Consider the following 20,338-nt stretch of genomic DNA (forward strand, 5'->3'; position numbering starts at 1 on the left):
TCTATCTATCTGATACAAAAACTTGACATTCATATTGTTGACATTGACAGAATATCGACATTGTGAATGTCAACAGTTGGCATGTTAACAATGCTTTTTTACAATAATTTTGAGGCTAACGCTAACCCCCCACTCCAACCTAACCCGAAACCTGTCCGTGTCAATATTGTGAATGGTGATAGTCTGTCCTTGTCAACATTCTGAATATCGACATTCTGGGGCTTGTCCGTGTAATAGAAATGAGCATGGTAAAAGGGTAAAATCCCAAATGGCAGTGACCACGGGGGTGATGGGGAATACAGTACTTAGTACGTCTGCAATGCAAAGCCGCCTACTAGTCTACAAAAACAATGTTTTTTGGCTGCATGCACTGGAGACATCTACCCTCCATGCATGCGTCAGGGAAAACCACCAAGTCCTTCTCAGATTGGGATGCATGTGCGATATTGCAGGATGACGGGACAGTCTCGTAAAATTGGGGCTGTCCCAATGAAAGAGGGATGGTTGGAGGTATGTACTGTAAGTGAAAAATAATAATACACAAATAAGATCAATGTAAAATTTGTTATGCAGATGATGTTTTCATTCCTTTCATGAATTCTTAGCCTGGAAAATATTCATCTTGAAATGGCAGAAAAAAAACACATCTGGTTCCTGTTTTGGTAAATGGAACATGCCTGGGCATCCGTGCTGCATACTATTATGCTACAACAAGTTATTTTTCCAGATATGACATCTCTATGAATATGTCTTCATTGTTTTGCACCCTTATCATACTCTCTGTTTACCCTTGTATCACTTAACTCTATCCAGACAAGCATCTTGGGTCGGAAGTACCTTTACACATGTTAGGAAATTGGCCTTATGGATTTGCGATCTTCAAAAATCCTCCAGATGACCTTGATATTTAGTATTTTGTTTATTTTGTATACAGTATTTGGACACAGTTGTTTTTATTTTACAATATAATCTTTATAATCGATTATATTATTTTGCTTACACACATACCTACACAGGTATATCAAGCAAATAAATAACGTAGAATCATTTAAGATATTTTCTACTCTATTTCCCATATAGAGGTTTATTTTTATATTTAAAATATAAAAATATAGATGTCTTTGATATATTTTTACCATCCTTCGAATATGTATGTCCAATTGTTTAAATATATTAAGATTACATTTATATAAATTGTTTATTTCTGACCATGATTATTTTTTATTTCATAAACAGACATTCTGCTGGGCGTTTCCTTAATAAACCAAAGTATCTATGTAACAATAGTGAAGAATAACTCATTTTCTATTCTTGGCATGGATTCTAATTCTTCATTGTTGTTGTTTAACCTTTTAGCATCAAGGTGCTGCCAAGCTATCTTTCCACTTGTATTGATTTTTTTGACAATGCAATTCTTTTGTGCAATATTGCTGCCCTCTTTATAATACATGTTATTACCCAGATATATATGGCAATCTATCAACTTTTGTGTTGCTCACTCTTAAGACCCTTTTAACAGGAACTAAACATCTTGTACAGAAAATTTTCTAGGTTACTGAGCTCATAGTTTGGCAGACCAATTATATAAATTATATGGAATAATTACCAGCTGTAAAAGGGACTTTTAAATATTCCAGTTGGTGTGAATGGAGACTATTGCTACTATGTAAATGACATATCATAATGAACACTGGCTCTAACAATATTCAGATATGTTTCATGCTTTCAGGCTGGGGTCAAATTATTCTGCAAGCATTGTTTTTACATATATATGCCAAATATCATGCAATTTTTTTATTCAATGTATCTGCCAATTATATATATATATACATATATATATATATATATATATATATACCCAGGGTCTGTTCTAGGGGTGTTCGCCTTAGTGGTCGAACAGGGGCGCCACCCATAGAGTGTACACCCTTCCCCAGCATCCCGCCGAAGTGGCCCACGGGTGGTCAAATCAAGGGGTTGGACCCCCACTGCAGCAGCTGTGCAGCGGTGCCGGGACCCCGGAGTCTGAATGGATGCTGCGCGCACGAAGCCCTGCTAGTGATGCTCCCCCCAGCCTGACGTTATTTGGAGGCATGCCATGCAGGCACGCCCCTCAGATAATGTCACGTAAGGAGGCATTGTCTATAATAATTAGGCAACGCCCCCAATTTTGGTCGTGTGCAGCCGGCACAGGGCGCTATTAGTCCTGGGGCTGGCCCTGTATATACCCCACTAACAGGTGGGTTATAAAGACCAAGATACCTCACAGGAGCCATATACCCTTGAAAAAGTCTGCAATCCAGATGAAACGCATTGGCAGCTCCATGGTCTTATCTTCATGAACTTGCTTTTATTTATGTGTATTTATTAAAGAACATGTGTTTCTTTCTGTCTAATGCTAAATGTTGAGCACTATGTGGGTGCAAATCCATGTTTTTATCTTTATTTTAGTACATTGCTCAACTTAGTGATTTTGTGCTAAAACATGGTTGTGGGAATACCGAGGACTATTGCCTCCTCACTTTGTTTGCAGCACTGATGATTTGAATATTTTGCCGTTCTGCACATTGCATTTTTTTAACAGTGTTTACATTACATCACATATGGTCACTTTATTTAGCTTGTTTATGTATTTATTGATCTTTGTGGTCTTAGCACTTTTGGCGCTCTCTATCAATTCTATTGTTTGCATTTGCTATCTATATAGCAGATTGCCACTGCTATATTGGTATTGATTGAGCTGACACCCACATTTATTGGGTAGCGCAATGTTGGAATTTTACACCCACTGGATCCACTAGATCAGGCATGTCAAACATGTGGTCCGCGGGCTGCATGCGGCCAGAATAAACATTTTATGAGGCTGACACTGTGGGCCCACATATATATAATATGCGTTCCACACCCCTGCCACGATCGGAGCTCAGCTCCGATCGGCAGTGTCTACTTTATTTAAAGCTAGCAACCCTGGTCTCTGAAGTGATCAGAAACCTTAGATTGCTTCAGAGGCCAGTGATGCAGTGCGCGGGTGATGTCATGACGCCACCTGCAACTCCCAAAATGAGAGGAGCCTGCACCTGCTGCTCTGGATCTAATTAGATCCAGTCAGCGGCAGCGTCTACACGGGATGGCGTGGGCTAGAGCGGTGCCCACCAGTGGCCATCGTGAAGACAGGTAAGTACTGCACAGGTGAGTGAGGCCTGTTCTATACTGGGAAGGGGCACAGCATAAGGGGCATTACTGGGGGCACAACATAAGGGGCTCTGCATAAGGGACATTACTGGGGGCTCAGCATAAGGTGCATTACTGGGAGCTCTGCATTAAGGGGCACTACTAAGGACATTAATGGGGGCTCTGCATAGGGGCCATTACTGGGGGCTCTGCATAAGGGGCATTACTGGGGGCACAACATAAGAGGCATTACTGGGGACACTACTGGGGGCATTACTGGGGGCTCTGCATAAGGGGCATTACTGGGAACTCTACATAAGGGGCATTACTGGGGGGTCTGCATAAGGGGCACTACTAAGGACATTACTGGGGGCTCTGTATAATGGGCATTACTGAGGGCACAACATAAGGGGCATTACTGGGGGCACTGCATAAGGGGCACTACTGGGGGCTCTGCCTAAGGGGCATTACTGGGGCTCTGCATTAGGGGCATTACTGGGGGCTCTGCATAAGGGGCATTACTGGGGGCTCTGCATAAGGGGCACTACTAAGGACATTACTGGGAGCTCTGCATAACGAGCATTACTTAGGGCTCTGTATAAGGGGCATTACTGGGGTACAACATAAGGGGCATTACTGGGGCACTGCATAAGGGACACTACTGGGGACATTACTTGGGGCACAAAATAAGGGGCATTACTAGGACACTGCATAATGGGCACTACTAGGGCACTGTATAAGGGGCATTGCATATTGGGCACAAATTCAGGGGGCATTGTATAAGGGACTAAGGGGCACTACTACAGGGGGCACTGCACTGGTTTTTATTAATAATAAACCTTTCAAAATTGCATATAAGACTTTTTATTTGTTGCGGCCCACACACTCTTAAGACTTTGAATATTCGGCCCGGTTGGTATTTTGAGTTTGACATGCCTGCACTAGATAGACATCTATAGCTCATGAAATTATCTGTATTACCTGGGTGATTTTAGGTATATTTTTCTTTGCTTGCCGCTGTAATTACCCACAAAAAAAAAATATTTATATACACACAATGCCGGTGGTCACGATACCAACAAGGGTCAGAAGCCCAGCTCGACAATCCCGGCGGCTGCAATTCCAAAGGTAAGTTTTAGGGTTATGGTTAGGCACTAGGGGGAGTGTTAGGCTTAGGCTATGGGAGGGGAGGGCTAGGGTTAGGCTTCAGAAGAGGCGAGGGTTAAGGTTAGGCTGCAAGAGTGGAGGTTTAGGATTAGTCTGCAGGTAAAGTAGGGTTAGTTTACTCACCTGCAGGTTTCGGCATTTGAATTGCTGGGACTCCGGGGGTGGTATTGCAACCGCCGGCATTCTGTGTGCCGAGATTGAGTATATATATATATATATATAGTATAATTTTTTTTTATTTTTTTTTCTTAAATACAACTTGAAGGGATTGGAGTCATTTTTTTATGAAAACTGCTCCAATTGCCCTTTAATAGATATATGTGATACTAAAATAATGTGTAAAGGATGTAAAAACACCCATTTTTAAAAAGAAATGTGTAAAAATAATGTTAACAAATATGCCCTTATGTCTTTACCTCAACTTCAGGATAGTATCCTGGCTTGTAAAATTCTGCTTGAGACTATACCACTCCAGAACAAATGTGCTCTGTAGCTGTACAATACAACATTCGTCCTCCATCTTCTTGGTAACAAGCAATAAATCCATATTGCATTACTTGTGCAGCTGTACATATGGCCTTCTACAGAATGCAAGGATGGCCAATTTTTAAGCTAGCACACTTGACAGCTCGCCATAATTTTTTACCATTTCATCCAAATCTACCGGCTGATTCTGTTCTGCCTTTAGCTCAAACTCAGCAATTTCCTGTGTGTTTTTCTCATCCTCTTGCATTGATACCCAAAATGTGTATAATTTTCTGCTTTAGATTAAGACAATGCAGATCTCTCTCTCTCTTTAGATTCAGTTAGCAGGTTACAATTTCCGCAATTTCTATGTATTCAGGTTACAATCTGAAAATGTACAGTTCAGAAAATAAAACAAACAAACAAACAAATAACAATCCTACAAAAACAGTATTCCCAATATTTTGAGCTTATCAGTATCATACTACCATGATACCATGCTCATAGCAGAGCCATGTGAAATAATTTGGATATACAATGAATGTGTTAATTAATGGCTCAGGTATACTGGTGTATCAATGGAGTATCTATAATGGGTGCAGGGTGTGCAGTGCACACGGGCCCCGGGGGCCCACACTGCACATCCTGCAACCATATATAGTTACATTTACAGTACCTCTCTGCAGTCTCTAGAGTCCTGTGTCTGCCAGTGACCTAGAGCTGCAGAGCAGCAAAAATGACAGGCAAAATGGTGTGATGAACAAAAACCCCACTGTTCATTATGTTTATTATTATTATTAGTTATTATGGTGAGTGCAGAGCCCCTGTGATTTCTATTTAAACAATGTGGTCACAAACCATGTTGCACCCCAAATCTAGAAATGATGAGTGCCATGGATTAGTGCTTTTTGTTTATTTTGATTAATTTTTATAATTAATCATTTTTGTGATCACATTTTCTCATGCACCCCTTTTAACTAGTTTAATCTAACTTGTGTCAGCTGTTTTCCTAGATGCTTTGCAACAGGTGTGCTTGGTAACTGTCTCACGTTTAAAAGCAAAGTTGCTGTGAGCTTTAAACCTTGATAGCATACCCTGAGTTTAATACTAATGTGATAGCTATTTCCATGTTATAATTCTGAGCAATAGAGTAGGGACTTGCAGTAAAGTGGGGTCCCGTGACGATGGGCTGCAAGCTTACATGCATTGATCAATTCATGAACCAAAACCCCACTGTTCATTATGTTTATTATTATTATTGTTAGTTATTATGGTGAGTGCAGAGCCCCTGTGATTTTTATTTAAACAATGTGGTCACATACCATGTTGCACCCCAAATCTAGGAATGGTGAGTGCCATGGATTACTGCTTTTTTATATATATATATATATATATATATATATATATATATAATCAACATATATATTTTCTGCACACATACCTAGAATAATACAGTATCTTGTTTCTTTTCCCTGTCAATACATTTTTTTCAGTCTGTGTTAACTTCTGATGGTGCTGTACAGAGAGGTTGCAGACTGTGGACTACAATTACATTAGGGAGCCTAATGTAGCTCTAATGTAAATGACTTTAATGCTGTAGAGAATGTTTATTCTTATGGCATGCTGGGATAGCGTGGGTTATTGCATTAATTAGCTGGTTGATGGCACAGCTGACCACATAATGCTTGATTTTACCTGAAGTATTTACTGGATCGTTTCTGGAATTATTGTCACTGAATCTTCATTATATTTGGTACTACATGACTTCTCATGCTATTAGTATAATCCTTAATGAATCCACACACAGTATACTGTATAGCCTTAGGTAATATTTCATTCTAAAGTCTTGCTTTGTAATAGCAACTAAGGTGTTTTTATTATTTGAGCAAATTGCTGCTTTTAAATCATCCCTGTGTTGTTCATCCAGATATTTTCAAATGAAAACCATGGGATGCCCATTTGACAGGAAATATACTCGACCCTAAATGTTACCCCTTCCATCATTTTTGGTGCCTTAAACAGCAATAGACTTATTTTGAAAAATATCCTATTTACCCCTTATTAGAGCTTCATCAGGAGCTCTCCAAGACCCCCCAACTTTGACTTGGGGAATCAGGAAAGATGTGTGCACACTTCCGCTCTGCTATGAATGGGCCTTGGTCATGTTTCATGGTAGTGTAGTGTAGCCAGCACTTCCAACTCAGTGCAGGGTTCAGCACTTCCAACAACTTGGACCACTCCAAGCACCCTTCAACTCAACTAAAAACACCCTGTCAATGCTGTGCGCACAAGTGTTAATTGTGTCTGCCAGCCATTGACTGCTGCTCTTCTATACAGAGAAGCAATGACCAAGACTGACCACCCAATCTTCCAACCCATTTGGGATAAAACTGCACCAGCTGGGACAGCAATAGAGAGCCCTGAAATCAGGACAGTCTCTGCTAAATCATGACATTTGAAAGATATGCCTTAGTAAATTAGGACACATATATTGGCATGAGCTACAGTTCCTGACTTACCATGTAATGCAAATCTTGTATGCCCTGAAGGCATCATGGTTAGCATGCAGGGGTCATCACTTAAAATTACACTTCTTAAAATTGATGCGGCAGTTCATCGGATTTTTAGCGCTGCCTTACACAAAAAAATTACTATCTGGTGCTACTGTATTTCCACTTTTGTTTTTTTTGTCCCGCTTTTCCAGGTTTGCAGCAGCCAGTTTACTGGAGATGTTAAGGTATAGTGTCCTTGTTGGATAGAATTACCGTTTCAGTTTTCAATTTTTTTTTACTGCACTTAGTTTTGCAAGTTCTCCTGTGGAATTCAGTTAAGATCTCAGCGGACGAAATGCCGGACGTCAGGGGACCAATGCCAGAATCCCGACGCTCATCAGAATGCCAACACACGCATTCCGAAGGGATCAAGATAACGACTTCGGCATCCCGAAGTTAAGTATGTGGGTTAGGCTTAGAGTTAGGCTGTGGATGGGGGGGTTAGGTTTAGGGACATGCCAAGGGGGGTTTAGAGTTAGGCACCACCGGGGGGAGGTTACAGTTAGGCACCACCAGGGGAGGGATAGGTTAGGGGGGAGAGGGGGAGGGTTTGGTTACTTACCGGTCTCTGTCAGATATTCACCATCGGAATGCCGCTGTTGGTCTTCTGATCGCCAGCATCCCATCTGCCGGTAAATCATATTGATTCCTCTCCTGTTATTTTAAGAAAAAAAATTGCTAGGGATAAAAGAACTGGTAGAAATAGAAACCAGGAAATCTGAACATTTGATAGTGGAAACACTGTGCTGGACTCAAACCATGCACTACACTATTATTATTATTATTATTATTATTATTACCAGTTATTTATATAGCGCACACATATTCCGCAGCGCTTTACAGAGAATATTTGGCCATTCACATCAGTCGCTGCCCCAGTGGAGCGTACAATCTATATTCCCTACCACATGCTCACACACATACACACTTATGGTCAATTTTTTTGAGGGGAGCCAATTAACCTGCCAGTATATTTTTGGAGTGTAGCCTCTGCATAGTGAATCACAAACTCAGAGAACAACCTACAGTACTACACCCTTTTCATTATCACTTCATCTGAGCAGACCTGCATCAGGGAAAAGCCTAATGACCAGCTGCTGATATAGCATTGCCAGGACATTATTATTATTATTATTATCCTTTATTTATATGGCGCCACAAGTGTTCCGCAGTGCCTTACATAGTACATAAACATAAACTGACTTACAGTACAAAATGGGACAAGGACATGGATAATATACATTAAGCTAGTTACCTCTTTTACACCGACTTGAAAATCCCGGGTTTATGCAGGTGAACACTCATCAACCTGGGATTTTTGTCAGTGCAAATGGATCCACCCGGGTGAGGGGCCCTGGTATCCAACTCGGGTAGCTTGCAGGATTGGCCACGGATAGTTTCCATGACCCCCTGCAGTGTAAATGGCGCAATCAGGGTCACGCTGACCGGTATCATGCCTCCTGCTATTCGATTGGGTGGCTTCAGTGGCACTCCAACTCCAAGCATCCACTGCAATTCCACAAGAGCTGGATCACTGCAGACTTGTCTCTGGTGTGAACGGTGCTGACCCAGCCATACCCCGGGTTGGCGCAGTAGTAGGTAAGTATCTGTCTCAGGTCTGATCCGGGTTGGAAACATGTTCCAGCCCTGGGACTTCGGTGTAAAAGCAGTAATAGTTAGACTACATAAGCAGCTTCCTGTGAGCAGTCCATGGTCATTTTACTGAGCATTTCACTCTGAAACTATTAGTAGAGTATAGCGAAGTGCTCATGGGCACATGACCTATTGGCAGAAGTGACCAAGGGAGGACACTGGGGTCTGTAACTTAATAGATGGTGTGATGTAAATAATATATATATATATATATATATATATATATATGTGTGTATATAACAACAGACAGTACACTGAGCCCTGGGTCTGATCAGCAGAGGTGCTGGTAGTGGTTAGTCCACACTGGTTACAGCTTAACCAGGTTTCAGGTTTATTTAACCACTTGCTTGGCATGGTCAAATTTTTCCGACCACACCAGGCAGTGCTTTATCTGATCAGGTCGCAATATTTCAACCAGTCAAATACACAGTGTGGGTGGCTGCAGGAAGAGAATCTTCCCGCAGCTGCTGCTCTCAGAGGGACCTTCCGGTCCGTCTTCTTGCCTGCACCCTCCCCCAGTGTCTGCTGTGCTGGCAATCACTGCTGATCAGTTAGCACAGTAGGGCCGCCCCCTCAGTGGCTGCAGAGATTAGTAGCCAATTAAAAATAATTTTTTACAAATATTTAAAAAAAGGTTTTTTTTTTTTAATGAAATCATTTTGGATACTAGATGTTCTTCGCCTAATTCACTAATAAAAAAACCTGACAATTTCCAAGCCATTGTCAGTTAAGTGGTTAATTAGGTAGAACAACAAGAATGCATAGAGACACGTGGATGAACAGGTACAATACCAATCCTGGAGCAGTCTGGGGCATAAGGGTATTGCTGGGCATTGTAGTGCACTGGTTGGCAGGATGGTGTATGCCCCAGTGGTTAGAAGTGCTATGGCTCTTAGTCATAGTGGTGGTGGCATAGGGTACTTGCAGTACCCTGTAGTGCTCTGTATGGCTCTTGTGGCTGGCAGTCTCAGAGGGCACAACGAGTCGCCTGGAATGCTGAGGAGGAAAGACACACCAGCAAGGTTCACATGTTCAGTAGTGCGTGTCTGAGGTCAGACCTCCTGCTGAGCCACTGTGGATGATTTCTAGAGACTGCCTACTTTACTGCTATATGGATATGAGGCAGCACAGAGCACTCCCCATCCAACAGAACATCAGTCTGTATCCTGTAACCTTCCGTCTACTTTCTTGTGTCTGACCCATTGGTTTCAGTGACTACCTCTCTGGCTCCTGACCCTTGTCTCTCAGATGACAACTCACTCTGGCTCTTGATCTTTGATTGTTCTGTGGAATTGCTAGAGCTTGAGTCCCAAGACACACCACCTGTACTAATCCTGCAAATGGAATCCACCAATCAGTCTCTGCTATACAATGACTATATTCCCTGCCATCATGTCTGTTCTAAACATGATTTACTTCACTTTAAGGATAGTGGGGGAGATTTACTAATCTCTCGAAAATGATAAATTGGAAAGTAATAAACTACCAGCCACTCCCAGATTTAGACCTCAAGGGGCACTAGGCAAGATATCGGTCTTGCCCCCCCTTAAACAATCCATAGCACAAAATTTAGTTGACACTATTTATCATTTTTCCTCCATATATACATAATACAACATATTATATTTCAACGTTTAATGCCTAATATCATAGAAAGTGCAATAAATGTACTGTATATACTCGAGTATAAGTCAACCCGAATATAAGCCGAGGTACCTAATTTTACCACAAAAAACTGGGAAAACTTATTGACTCGTGTATAAGCCTAGGGTGGAAAATGCAGCAGCTACTGGTAGTAATCCCCCCCCTGGTACTGCCCCAGTAGTATTCCCCCCTGGTAGTGCCCCCAGTAGTAATATCCCCTCCTGGTAGTGCCCCCAGTAGTAATCCCCCCCTGGTAGTGTCCCCAGTAGTAATCCCCCCCCTGGTAGTGCCCCCAGTAGTAATATCCCTCCCTGGTAGTGCCCCCAGTAGTAATCCCCCCAGGTAGTGCCCCCAGTAATCCCCCCCTGGTAGTGCCCCCAGTAGTAACCCCCTCTGGTAGTGCCCCCAGTAGTAATCCCTCCCTGGTAGTGCCCCCAGTAGTAATATCCCTCCCTGATAGTGCCCCCAGTAGTAATATCCCTCCCTGGTAGTGCCCACAGTAGTAATCCCCCCTGGTAGTGCCCCCAGTAGAAATCCCCCCCTGGTACTGCCCCCAGTAGTAGCCCCTTCCCCAGTAGAGAGAGACGTAATTAAAAAAAAAACCACTTACCTGAAACCCCGCTCCTGGTCCCGACGCTGCTACCGGCTCCTCCAGCCGCTTTGCATTAAGGGAGAGGTCATGACATCATGATGTCTCTCCCATTACCCACTGCGGGAGCCAGAAGCTGGCTCCCGCAGTGGGAGCAGCAGCAGCCAATGAGAGTCTGACAGACTCTCATCGGCTGCTAATTACAACAAACACACAGCTGCCATTGCCGGCGGCTGTGTGTTTGGCACTGTGTAGTGCTGACCGAACTCCATCCGGTCAGTGCTACACAGGCGGTGCAGCTGTGTCACAGAGACACAGTCTGCACCGCGGCCCGCTGGTTTTGGAGCATCACTCGAATATAAGCCGAGGGGGTGCTTTTTCAGCACATTTTTTGAGCTGAAAAAGCACCCTCTCGGCTTATACTTGAGTATATATATGGTATGTAAAAATAGCCAACTTTGAACATCCCTGAATAGCTATCCTATTCAGTCTGATCTTTCCAAAATAGTAGAGACAATGCACCAAGGATTCACATTTATATTTCTCATAGATATAGGCCAGGCTAGACTATAAGATTCACAACTCACAACTCATCAGAGCCAGGCTTCATGGGAGTTGATAGTTTACTTAGTTAGGGCTTGCGGCTTGCCTACATTAGGTTAGTGTTCGGCGCTCGATTGCGTGCCTTCCCATATTATTAAACCCCTAACTCACAGGCTCAAAGATGTTACTTTCCCCCTTCACTGATTGCACCATGTCCCCTTCTTTCTAATTCCCATTATTACACCCTCACTCACTGACTGTCCTCTCTTCACTGATTGTACCAGGCCCGTATCCCCCCTAGTTACTATTATTATACTGTACCCCTCACTCACGGACTGTATTATATTACTGTCCCACCTACACTGATTCCACCATATACCTCTAATTTCCATTATTATACCACTCAGTTACCACATTTTAGACCAGTGACTCCCCCCGCCCCCTCACTGATTGTAGCAGGCACTTACACCCATTAATGACCGTGTCGTCGTGCTCACTCCCTCTCACTGATTGTAGCAGGCAGTGGTATCCATCCCTTAATACTTATCATTACACCCAGGGCCATTAGTGAATGCTCTATATATATCAGGGCCCCTCTCCCCTCACTGATTGTCAGGGCCGCTCCCAGGTCTATTAGCACCCCATGTGAGAAATTTGGGGCGCCTCTCCCCTCCACCCAAATACAGCTCTTTTCATAATTAATACTTGTATTAACCAAAAAAGATACTCTCTAGTTTTTAATCAAAAAAATTATTCCACAGAAGATGAGAAGTCAAGACACATTGTCCATCTCAGGAAAAACGCACACACACACAATGCCTGCCTCAGGAAAAACACACACACAGTGCCTGCCACAGGAAAAACACACACAAACACGCAGTGCCTGCCACAGGAAAAACACACACATACACACACACACACACACACACACATTGCCTGCCACAGGAAAAACACACACACATTGCCTGCCTCGGGAAAAACACAGACACATTGCTGCCTCAGGAAAAACGCACACACACACATTGTCCGCCTCAGGAAAAACACACACACACATTGCCTGCCACAGTAAAAACACACACACACACTCCCTGCCACAGGAAAAACACACACACACATTGTCCGCCTCAGGAAAAACACACTCGCACACATTGCCTGCCTTAGGAAAATGCACACACACATTGCCTACCTCAGGAAAAACACACACACATTGCCTGCCACAGGAAAAACACACACATATTGCCCGCCTCAGGAAAAACGCACACACACATTGTCCGCCTTAAGAAAAATGCACACACACACACACACATTGTCTGCCTCAGGAAAAACACACACACACAAACATTGCCTTCCACAGGAAAAACACACACACACACACATATTGTCCACCTCAGGAAAAACGCACACACACATTGCCTGCCACAGGAAAAACACACACACACACACACATTGCCTGCCTCAGGAAAAACACACACACATTGCCTGCCACAGGAAAAACACACACTTTGCCTGCCACAGGAAAAACGCACACACACACATTGTCCGTCTTATGAAAAACGCACACACATTGTCTGCCTCAGGAAAAACACACACACACACACACACACACACACACACACACACACACACACACACACACATTGTCTGCCTCAGGAAAAACACACACACACACACTGCCTGCCACAGGAAAAACTCACACACACATTGTCCGCCTCAGTAAAAATACACACACACATTGCCTGCCTCAGGAAAAACACACACACATTGCCTGCCTCAGGAAAAACACACACACACACATTGCCTGCCACAGGAAACACACACACACACACACACATTGCCTGCCTCAGGAGAAACACACATACAAATTGCCTGCCACAGGAAAAACACACACACACACACACACACACATTGCCTGCCACAGGAAAAATACACACACACACACAGACATCGCCTGCCACAGGAAAAACACACACACACAGACATTGCCTGCCACAGGAAAAACACACACACACAGACATTGCCTACAACAGGAAAAATACACACACACAAATTGTCTGCCTTAGGAAAAATGCACACACATTGCCTGCCACAGGAAAAACACACACACACACATTGCCTTCTACAGGATAAACACATACACATTGCCTGCCACAGGAAAAACACACACACACACACGTTGCCTGCCACAGGAAAAACACACACACACACACATTGCCCGCCTCAGGAAAAATGCACACACACACTCATTGTCCTCCTCAGGAAAAACACACACACACAAACATTGCCTTCCACAGGAAAAACACACACACACATATTGTCCACCTCAGGAAAAATGCACACACACATTGCCTGCCACAGGAAAAACACACACACACACACATTGCCTGCCTCAGGAAAAACACACACACATTGCCTGCCAAAGGAAAACACACACACACATTGCTTGCCACAAGAAAAACACACACACACACACACACACACATTGCCTGCCACAAGAAAAACACCTACACACACACACATTGGCTGCCTTAGGAAAATGCACACAAACATTGCCTACCTGTGGAGAAATACACACACTTTGCCTGCCACAGGAAAAACACACACACACACACACATTGTCCGTCTTAGGAAAAACGCACACACATTGTCCGCCTCAGGAAAAACACACACACACATTGCCTGCCACAGGAAAAACACACACACACTGCCTGCCACAGGAAAAACTCACACACACATTGTCCACCTCAGGAAAAATACACACACACATTGCCTGCCTCAGGAAAAACACACACACATTGCCTGCCTCAGGAAAAACACACACACATTGCCTGCCTCAGGAAAAACACACACACACACACACACATTGCCTGCCACAGGAAACACACACACACACACACATTGCCTGCCTCAGGAGAAACACGCATACAAATTGCCTGCCACAGGAAAAAAAACACACACACTCACATTGCCTGCCACAGGAAAAACACACACACTGCCTGCCACAGGAAACACACACACACACACACACACACACACATTGCCTGCCTCAGGAGAAACACACATACACATTGCCTGCCACAGGAAAAAAAACACACACACTCACATTGCCTGCCACAGGAAAAATACACACACACACACAGACATTGCCTGCCACAGGAGAAGCACACACACAGAGACATTGCCTGCCACAGGAAAAACACACACACACAGACATTGCCTACAACAGGAAAAATACACACACACAAATTGTCCGCCTTAGGAAAAACGACACACACACACACACACACACACATTGCCTGCCACAGGATAAACACACACACACACGTTGCCTGCCACAGGAAAAACACACACGCACATTGTCCGCCTCAGGAAAAACACACACACACACACACACACATTGCCTGCCACAGGAAACACACACACACACATACACATTGTCTGCCTCAGGAAATTAAAAACAGAAACATTGTCCACCACAGGAAAAAAAATACATACTTTGTCTGCCAAAGGAAAAATTCATTGCCCGACAGAAAAAAATAAAACATACATTCATTAACTGCCCCCACATAAAAAAACTTATGTTATTTCTTTGTACCCCACCCCTCCTAGAAAACTGAGTGACCTCACTGAGTTACAGGAAAATTTGCAGGAGGAGCACCATAGTGACCCATAGGCTCAGTGACCAGTCATCTGATCACTCACTTCCATTTAACCCACCATGGCACCGGCATGCAGCAACAGCCTCAGTAACTAGTCACTGGCTGCATCTGCACTATGTGCATGGGCTGGACAGTGTGCGGCAGTGTGACCTAAGATGTCTCGCCGCTGCCTATAGGTCATGCACAGCCTGCACTATATCTACACAGAAGAGCCCAGGGCTGCCTGGGTGAGTTATTTACATAATAGCAGGCTCAGCCATGATGCCTGCAATGCAGTTGCCAATTCTGGGTAAATGGAGCATGGGCATAGCAGCGGTTCGCCAGATACGTCCTGGCAGCCGCACTATGCACCCATTCGGCCGCTCCACAGTTACGGCTCTTGAGCCGGCCCTGCCAATTGTACCATGCAGCATACTTGCCGACAAACAGCTCCAGCCTTCTGGGAGGGAGCTGATTGTCGGCTAACACTGGGGGGGCAGGGGAGGTCATTGACGGCACATTGGGGGCTGGGAGTGGCACCCGAAATTTGGGAGGCTCCCGGCCAAATCGGGAGGGTAGGCAAGCCTGGCATGCATTGACACCCATCCCTTAATACTTATTGTTAGTCCCATGGCCTTTAGTTATCACTGTATATATCAGTGTGTGTATGTGTGGGTCTTTCACAGGAAAAAGGTCACCGATGGCCTTGGCCCCTGTGTGTAGCAAGAAGTATTAAGGTATGGGTGCCCGCCCACCACATATAGAAGTCAGCTCCCATCACCTGAACAGTATTTTAAAATCAGCCAGGTATTCAGCACCATCCAGCTGACCACCCTCCCTCCTCCCACCTCCCATCATATAGCAGCAAGCCCTCATCTCCTATAGTAGCCGTCTGCATGCACCTTACTGCTTGTCCTCCGGCCCCTGTCACTTCTGGTCCTGGGCCCGGCTGAGGCAGGCTCCTCTCTGTGCATGTGACATCATACGCTTGTGCATCACATTGTCACATGCACAACACAGCAGAAGGGAGTAGGGACTAGCGTGTGGCCGTGCGCTCCTGTATCCGGCACCCGGCAGGCTGTCAGCACAGCGATTAGACAGCTGCCGGATCCCTCAACCACTGCGCAACCTCTGACATTTTTGGCGGACCTCGTGATCCGCTGGTACCGCCCTGCATGCAACCCTGGCCACGGGCCCCCTGGGTCCCGCTGGGCCCTAGACAGGTGCCTTTGTTGCCTAGCGGTAAATCCGCCCCTGCTCCTAGCTGTCATGTTACAGGCTGTGTTTAAAAAATGACAGTTAAGAGCTGATTGGTTGGTAGTTTACAACTCTCCGGAGCTTAGTACATCTGTCAAAGTGTCACAATGGCAAATTTCCAAATCAATTATATCAATAAATGTCATGGATGAAAATCACTCTAAATATATGTTCCCACAGACATCCGTTAAATAATATTTGAGCTTGACACCAGCGATTTTCCCCTAGTGATCCCTTGGCAGTCACTGCTGACAGCAGTTTAGCTCAGCAGATAAAACACTACTTGAAAATGCAGCTTTATTGAAATCAATGGTATCTGACAGAACAAATTCACTTCTGTTAAGCAGTCATTTGCAGCTACACTCTTCTCTAAATATAAAACCTAAAGATCATCACAAAACGCTAAGTAGTGAGTTTCAACAACAGGACGACATGTTGTATAATACTGCATATGGGAAAAAAATAGAGACTGGCACTAACCTTAGAAGTTATTTATAATCAATGAAAGTATTTTTGTATCCTGCACAGGAAAGAGATATCACAACCAAATATGCAAAGGATGTATATTAGAAAACCAACTTATACAGAAAATCAAGAGAGCTATATATTAGCTATGAGATCAGCATTGTTGGTGGTGCTCTCCTGGGTCAGGCATCAGTATATCCAAATATTTATTACAGTATTATTGACACAGAGAGGTAGCAATAATACTAAAAGGGAGGGCCCATTGCGGGGGCACTGCTTAGAAATGTGCAATATAAGTATAATTAAAATATAACTTTTAATATTATATATTAAAAAAAAGAGAAACAATAGAAAAAAAGACACGATAACCACATATAGAAGCTTTACATACAGAAAACAAATGTCTGATAAATCGATAACTAAAATTTATAATATCTGCAGGATATATACCTGACAAAGACACCTACTTGGTTTATAACTATTAGTAGGCATCGCAACAAAGGGGATCTTGGCTAAGTTTTAAGTCAAATTTCCCGGCTGGGTGAAATGATATTTAATGCATAGAATAATTCCTAATTATACATAATATGACTGATTTATTTTTCTCTAAAATCATTCAGATCTAATAATCGAATCCCCTTTGTGGGACGCCTACTAATAGTTATAAACCAGATACAGTAGGTGTCTTTGTCCTGCAGCAGTATAGCAAATACAGCAAAGCCTGCCTAGGGGCAGATTAACTAAAACTTCTAAAAAAAAAAAAAAAGAAAAGCCCTTATCAACCTATCAGATTCTAGCTATTATTTTCTAAAATGTAATTGACAATAATAGCTAGAATCTGATTGGTTGCTCAGTTATTGTTGGGCAATATCTCCACTTTGCCTTTTTAGAATTTTTCACAAATATATCCCTTTTCATAAAATTAAGTGTATTATTATTATTATTATTATTATTATTATTATTATATAATCCTATAGATTGTAAGCTTGCGAGCAGGGCCTTCCTCCCTATATATCTGTCTGTTATTACCCAGTTTTGTTCTATTAATGTTTACAATCGTAAAGCACAACGGAATATGCTGTGCTATATAAGAAACTGTTAATAAATAAATAATATATGCAAATATTCTATATTGACATTTTGCTACCGTTGCTAATGTTTTTTATAAAGCACATTTTAGAAACTTTTTTTTAAAGTAGGCAAATTTATGAAATGTGGTACAAAGATACAAAGTATGTAACCCTCAACATCCAATTACATTTTAATTACATATTAGTAACATTTAGAAAATCAAAGGAATGTTTTATTAGTAACATTAGTAGTTACAACACCCATTTTACACTATGCACCAGTTCACAATAATTTCATTCATTATGCTGTACTTACAGTAATTCTATGAAACATAGACTAATGCATATTCTAAGAACTGCATCAAAATGGGCCGACTTTGCTGACTGGTGTAAAAATACATTATCAATAAAGCAGTTTTATAATTGTTTTTTTTCTTCACATAAAACTAGAGCAGACAGGAGCTAATAGCAAGTCCTGAAAGATTAACAATTGCTTTGTCTTTTTGCTATAAATTCTATTTTATGACTTTCTTATTACAACTTTATAACATATAACTTTCATTTCCTTTAATTCAGTGGCGATCGCAGCTGTGTAAATGCGGTGCCTTTGGAAATGACCTTTGAGCAGTATTAGAATTAGCCTTTCTTTTTTAGCCATTGTTTTAGGTTATGTTCTTAGCTTACAGTTAATAAAAGCGAAAATTGCTGGTCATAATACTTGCATGGTAGAAATCACTTGCTGTAGTAACATTCTGAAATAATTGCCATAATATTTGTTCTAAGTGTATAAATAGGTTTAGCACCAACTCTCTATCCATAAGTCAGTGTGATGCTTTCTGATGGTACATAAATATGACTTTCTTCTGTAATTTCACAATAATATCCTACATCAATACCATTCAGTATTGCTCTTCTTTTTAACCAATGTACAGAATGTCATTATGCCCTTGAGATGAGCAGCTGAAAAGCTAGGATGACAAGGTGCTCTGTTAAATTACCTCACCACATATTTCTAATATTAGAGCGACTATCCTGCAAATGACTTTATAACCATGTAGCACTTATCGTAGTGGACTAAATATATGCGTTCATAAATCTGGGTTTGGTGTGGAATTGCAAGTACGATTAGATGGAACTTGGATCATTTATAAAATCGTACACATTCATTCCTATGGAAAAGTTACGATCTCCAATTAACATCACTTTGCTACTTTTCTGCATCTGCAATCGTCCTTGTCACTTAATAATAACGGTGTCTGGCAATAACAACAAACGGCTCCCTAGGGTTGCTTCATCTTCCGTTTTAGACCGTGGAAAGCCATAAAAAAGGAATTGCAGCGCAAACTGTGTGATAGTGTCGCCATAGCGGCAATGATTATGTAAATTGCTCAACTGAAAAGGTTGAAATTTACAATTTAATTTATAATGAAGTCCACACACTGTTATGTTTTTATTTTGTAGAATTTATTTTCTACTATAGAGTTTATTAATTTTCTCTGAAGGTTAGGAGACTATGAACTAAGGAAGAAATTTAGGGGCTAATTCAACATACTGAGCGTACGCAGGACCTGTTCTGCATGAATGATCGCACGCAGCCCCTGCTATGCCTCTGCCTGATTGTGGTTTGGCCCCGTTTTCCGGGAGTGGCAATGCCAGGGGGCTGCTGGCCAACCGGAGTAAGCTGAGGCTCACTCACCATGGTCGCAGTGGTAATCCCAGCCTGCCACCTCAGTCGCAATGCTGGAATCGCAAATGCAGCAGAGGGTGTCAGACACCTCTTGCTGCATTTGCATTTTTTGCAAGGACAGAATTGCAAAGCTGCTTGCATGCAGCTTTGCAATTCCATCCACTACTAAATCACCCCCATAGTGTAGACAGTTTCAATGCATCTGCGTCCAAAAACAGCAACTAAATGTATATGCCAAATTGCAAAAATTGCAAGTTACATGAAAACTTATCAGTACAGTAGCTCATGCGTATATACAGCCAATTTTTTAAAAAACATTTGTTTGATAGTGAAACATGAATTTTTTATTTAGGTTTAAATTAAATTAAAAAAGAACATCTTACTCTTGACTACAGCAAGTATAACTATCCCTCATGGGTACAAAAAAAAAAATCTTGCTAAAA

Source organism: Taudactylus pleione, unplaced genomic scaffold (genome assembly GCF_031769625.1).
Source record: "Taudactylus pleione unplaced genomic scaffold, aTauple2 ptg000519l, whole genome shotgun sequence".
In the NCBI taxonomy this organism is placed as follows: domain Eukaryota; kingdom Metazoa; phylum Chordata; class Amphibia; order Anura; family Myobatrachidae; genus Taudactylus; species Taudactylus pleione.